Raw genomic sequence first — 6,000 nt, forward strand, 5'->3', positions numbered from 1 at the left:
TCTCATTGAAACTCCAGAAGAGGTTCAAAAGGCAATTGAATATCTAAGGAAAGAATTTGAGATGAAAGACCTTGGTAAGACAAAATTGTCTTGGACCACAAATAGAATATTTAGTAGACGGGGTCTTCATTCATCAATCTGTCTATACAGAGAAAATCTTGAAATGATTTTACATGGACAAAGCATATACATTAAGTACTCCATTGGTTGTCCGATCACTTGAAGTGAGTAAGGATCCATTCCGACCTCAAGAAGAGAATGAGGAACCTTTTGGTCAAGAAGTACCTTATCTTAGTGCAATTGGGGTACTTATGTATCTTGCTAATGGTACGAGACCTGACATAGCATTTTCTGTTAATTTGTTAGCAAGATATAGTTCTTCCCCTACACGAAGACATTGGAATGTAGTTAAACATATATTGCAATATCTAAGGGGAACTAGTGATATGGGTCTGTTTTATACTAACAAAGATAGTGCAGATCTTGTTGGTCATGCAGATGCAAGTTATTTATCTGACCCCACATAAAGCTTGATCACAAACAGGCAATCTGTTCACATACGGAGGTACTGCTATATCATGACGATCTACGAAGCAGTCTATTGTCGCTACTTCTTCAAATCATACTGAGATAATAGCCATTCATGAAGCAAGTAGAGAATGTGTATGGTTAAGATCAGAATACATTCTGTCAAAGAAAGATGTGGTTTGAAGTGTGACGTTAAGATACCCACAATACTTTTTGAAGACAATGTTGCATGCATAACTCAATTAAAAGGAGGCTTTATAAAAGGAGATAGAACGAAACGCATTTCACCAAAATTATTCTTCACACATGATCTCCAGAAGAATGGTGATAGAATGGTGATATTGATGTGCGACAAATTCATTCGAGTGATAATCCAGCAGATTTATTTACCAAATCTTTACCGGCCTCAACTCTTGAGAAGATGGCTCACAAAATTGAAATGCGAAAACTTAACCATCTGAATCGTGGTTTTTATCAGGGGGAGTAAAATACGCACTGTACTCTTTTTTCCTTAATCTAGGTTTTGTCCCACTAGGTTTTCCTAGAAAGATTTTTAATGAGGCAACAAATAATGCGTATCAAAAGATATGTATACTGTTTTTCCTTCACTAGAATTTTTTCCCACATGGTTTTTTTCTAGTAAGGTTTTAACGAGGCACAATATCTATTAGGGGTGGGCATAAACACCGGAAAACCGAAACACCGAACCAAAACCGAAATTTTTTAAAATTTCGGTTTCGGTATTTCGGTTTATTTTTTTATATTTTCGGTATTTCGGTTCAATTTTTGGTACGTATTACTTTAGAATTCGGTATTTCGGTTTAAACCGAAATATTATATTTTAATTTATAAATTATATTATATTTAATAATTATTAATATTAAATAATTTTTTTAAAAAAAATAAAAAACCCTAAATCCCTAATACCCTATCCTCTTCACTCTTCAGCACAACTTCTTCAACTTCATCCTCTCTCTTCAACTTCATCCTCTCCTCTTCACTCTTCAGCACAACTTCTGCCTTCTTTTCTCCTCTTCCTCTTTAACTCCAGTCGGCGTCCACCGCCACCAGTAGCAGCGTCGCCAGCCGCCGTCCTCGAGCAGCAGCCAGCCGCCCGCAGCAGCAGCAGCCAGCAGGTCAGCAGCAGCCAGCCGCCCGCGAGCCACGACAGCAGGTCAGCAACAACCAGCAGGTCAGCCGCAGCCAGCCGCCGGCGACAGCAGGTCAGCAGCAGCCAGCCACCAGCCAACCCAGGTGCAGGTATGTAAATCGTGATTTCAGTTTTTTTGATTTTTTTTTGATTTTTTTCATCTGATTTTGTTTTTATTACTAGTTAATAGTTATTGGGAATTTATTATGTTTTTTTATATATATAAATGGCTGAACAAACAGAATTAAATATGGGTGTAGCTGATCAAAGTCAAATAAGTATGGCTGATTCTACGGATAATACACCTAGTAATAGCAATGATTTGTCGATTGGTACAGAAATAACAAAAAAAAGAAAAGAAATGGATCCTAGGTCTCTTGTTTGGCAACACTTTGAAAAGATTTTTGAAAATGGTGTATTAGTTAAAGCAAAGTGCTTACATTGTAAACAATATTATGCTACCAATACAACAAGAAATGGAACAAGTGGACTAAAACAACATTTGACTTATCGGTGTAAAGTGTATAAACCTCCGACTGTTGCACCCGGTATTCAAAAATTATTAAATATTCAAAATAACAATTTAGAGACTTGGAAATTTGAGCAAGAGGTATGTAGGAGAGCTTTAGTTGAGATGATTATTTTGGATGAACTACCTTTTAGTTTTGTTGAAAAAGAAGGCTTTAAGAAGTTTATGAGTAAAATCCAACCTTTGTTTCATATTCCTTCTCGTAGAACCATAACAAGGGATTGTTATGAAGTTTATGGTGAATTGAGAATAAATTTGAAACAATCTTTAAGAGAAGTACAACCAAGAATTTGTCTCACAACAGACACATGGACTTCAGTGCAAAGAATCAATTATATGTGTTTGACTGCTCACTTTATTGATAGGGATTGGGTGCTTCATAAAAGAATATTGAATTTTTGTCCTATCACTAGTCATAAAGGTGAGCATTTGGCTGAGTCTATTAGTAATTGTTTACTTGATTGGAAGTTGGATAACGTTTTTACTGTTACGGTTGATAATGCTTCTTCAAATGATGTGGCAGTTTTAGAGTTGTCCAAAAAATTAGATATGTGGGGAACTAATTTGATGGAAGGTAAGCATCTCCATGTGAGATGTATGGCTCACATACTTAATCTAATTATGCAAGATGGTTTGAAAGAAATTGGTCATTCTATCAAAAAGGTGAGACAAATGGTGAAATATGTTAGATCATCTTCTTCAAGGGCAAGAAATTTCTTGAAATGTGTTGAAATGCAAAAGATAGAATGTGATAAGATGTTGTCTTTAGATGTGCCTACTAGGTGGAATTCCACCTATTTGATGTTAGACACAGCAGAAAAGTTTGAGAAGGCTTTTGAGAGGTTTGATCTTTATGATGGTAATTTTAATTCTTTTCTTGCTACTGATGTTTGTGAAGATGGAAGTATCGCAGGGTCAATTCAATATGAAGATTGGGCTAATGTGAGGAATGTCACAAAGTTTCTTGAAAAATTTTATGAACTCACTTTGAAAGTTTCAGGTTCACGGTATGTTACTTGTAATGTTCATTTTGAAGATATATGTGAACTTGATGCTTATTTGAAATTATGTATAGCAAGTGATGACCTTGATTTGAGTAAAATGGCTTTGGGAATGAAAGAAAAATTCAAGAAATATTGGGGGACTCCTGAAAAAATGAACAAAATGATTTTTATTGCTTCTGTTTTGGATCCTTGCAATAAATTTGTCTATGTTAGTTTTGCTCTTGAAGAATTACTTGGGAAAGAAACGGGAAATGTAGTGAATATGAAAGTAGAGGCTTACTTGAGGGATTTGTTTGCGATATATGTAAGTAAGTATGGAAAAGGTTCCAAAAGTCAACCATCTTCATTTGACTCATCTGATTCTTCTGGTAGTGGTATTTCTCAAAATATGTTCAAAAATTCTTTGAGAACTAAGTTGCACATGAAGAAACAAAAGAATGATTCTGGAAGTTTAGGTGTTAAATCTGAGTTGGATAAATATCTTCTTGAAGACCAAGAACCTGAATCTGAAGATTTTGATATTTTGAGTTGGTGGAAAGTTAATTCTCCTAGATTTCCAGTACTTTCACAGTTGGCTCGAGATGTATTGGCTATTCCTATGTCGAGTGTGGCATCGGAATGTGCATTTAGCAACGGTGGTCGAATTCTAGATGACTCCCAAATGTGTGCAATGTCTTATTTGTGTCCAAGATTGGCTTAGACAAGAAACCAAGCCTATTTGTGTTGAAGAAAGTTTGGAGTTTCTTGAAAAAATTGAACTTGTTAAGACTTTTTATTTTTTATTTATTTATGAAAAAAATAAAATACTTATTGTGTTGTATCTTGTATGACATGTTTCTTTTTATTAATTGTAGAGATGGCAAATAGTGGAAGAAGCTCTTCCATTGTTGATCTATGATTGACTTGCAAGCGGTGAGTTTAATACATCATTTATTTAATCATATCATTTTTTAATCTTAAAAGTAGTATTCTAAGTTTCTAATATTTGATTTTATCTTAAAAGGTCCAAGGGTCAAGACAATGAAGAAATAATTTTGTTGGCACGTGACACTTGAAAGTTGAAAGCGATCTCATGGAAGAAAGTCAAGAAACTCATTATTGTTGTTTGTTATTGTTGAAAGTAATCTCATGGAAGAAGTCAAGAAGTTCAAAATACATTGTTTGTTGCTTATTATTGTTTATTATGAGTTAATGAAAGACTTTATTGTTACTTGTTAGATTCTTATTATATTGTATTTGTGAAGACATTAACTACAAATCTACAATGCAACTTTTGTTTTAGTGTCATTGTGAATTTAAAATTTGCGGTGTTAATGCCTAATGACATATTGAAGATTTGAATCATTGATAATTGATATATTAAAATTTGGTAGTAAATTAGTAATGCTTTTCTTTGATTTATTGTCTATTTTTACTTTTTAGCCCATTAAGTTGAAAAATCAAACAAAAAATTGTTAAGTTTAAAATTTTAAAAAGCCCACTAAACAGGCCCATTAAAAACCGAAATAAAAAAATCGAACCGAATTAATAAAAATCGAACCGAATTAACAAAAATCGAACCGATTTCGGTTCGGTATTCGGTACGTAATTTTAAAAAAACAAAAACCGAAAAAAACCCCGAACCGAACCGAAATACCGAATGTCCACCCCTAATATCTATGGACATCCAAGGGGGAGTGTTATAAATACATTGAATAAATGGATGGTCCATAAAGTTAGTATATGAACAACTATTCATATTCACTAGGTTTCATGAACCTTTTTGGATAATAATATATCTACTTATTATGATACTTAATATGGTGACCATTGGAGTGATTTTCATATATAAATAGGATTGTTCATTCATTATTGTATAATATACATATGAAACTTATATGTACTTGAATAAAAAGAAAGTCTTCTCCTACATCTACTTCTCTTGTCTTTCTCTTGTCTTCTTCTTATAATCTTGATTTTATAACACTTCCTTCTTTTTAAAATTAATCCATTTGTGATTCAGATGGTTGGTGAAAGAAAAGACAAATTAAATAATTAGTGTGGACCAATAAAAATATTTCACAAATTATTTTTTTTTAAAAAAAAAGTTAAGGTCATGTACCACCACTGCTTTAATTTGAGAGTAAATAAATATCTTAAACTAAATCAGGTACAATTCATTAAACTTTTCCTTTAAAAGAGTGTACAGAGGTATTCTTCCTTTTTGTCGGTTGGAATATGATTTTATATCATGATTTAAAATTATATTAATTCAAAGTTAAAATTATATTTAATATATAATTAAAAAGTTAGTTTGTATGTTTTGTTATAAAAATTTGTGAAAATAATCAAAACTCTCTCAATTTTTAAGGTATTGGATTTAAAAAAATTGATATAATCGATTGAATTGTATCATACTAAATTTAATATCAGATTATTTTAATAAAATTGTAGATTTTTATATGAATTTATAACTATATTGAATAAGTAGATAACTTTTGATTTTATTAATGGTATTGAATAATGTATATGTGATATATATTTTATGTATTATGTTTTAAAGTAATGATTTTTTTTTCTGGCTTAGAGAGATGAAAATGACTACAAGCCAATAGGTGCATCTTGAGTAGTAAATTATAAGGTAGTTTATCGTTCTTAAATAGCAAAATATTAAGTATATTTCCTTTTGTATGGTTTAAAAATTTTATTGGATATGTAATTTTAATTGTCTTTTTATTCATTCGATTTAGATTATTTGTCTTTATTTTACGCTATTGTAAAATATGATATAATATCTCAAATGGTCTCTC

The sequence above is a fragment of the Solanum lycopersicum genome, chromosome 12 (genome assembly GCF_036512215.1).
Source record: "Solanum lycopersicum chromosome 12, SLM_r2.1".
Lineage (NCBI taxonomy): Eukaryota > Viridiplantae > Streptophyta > Magnoliopsida > Solanales > Solanaceae > Solanum > Solanum lycopersicum.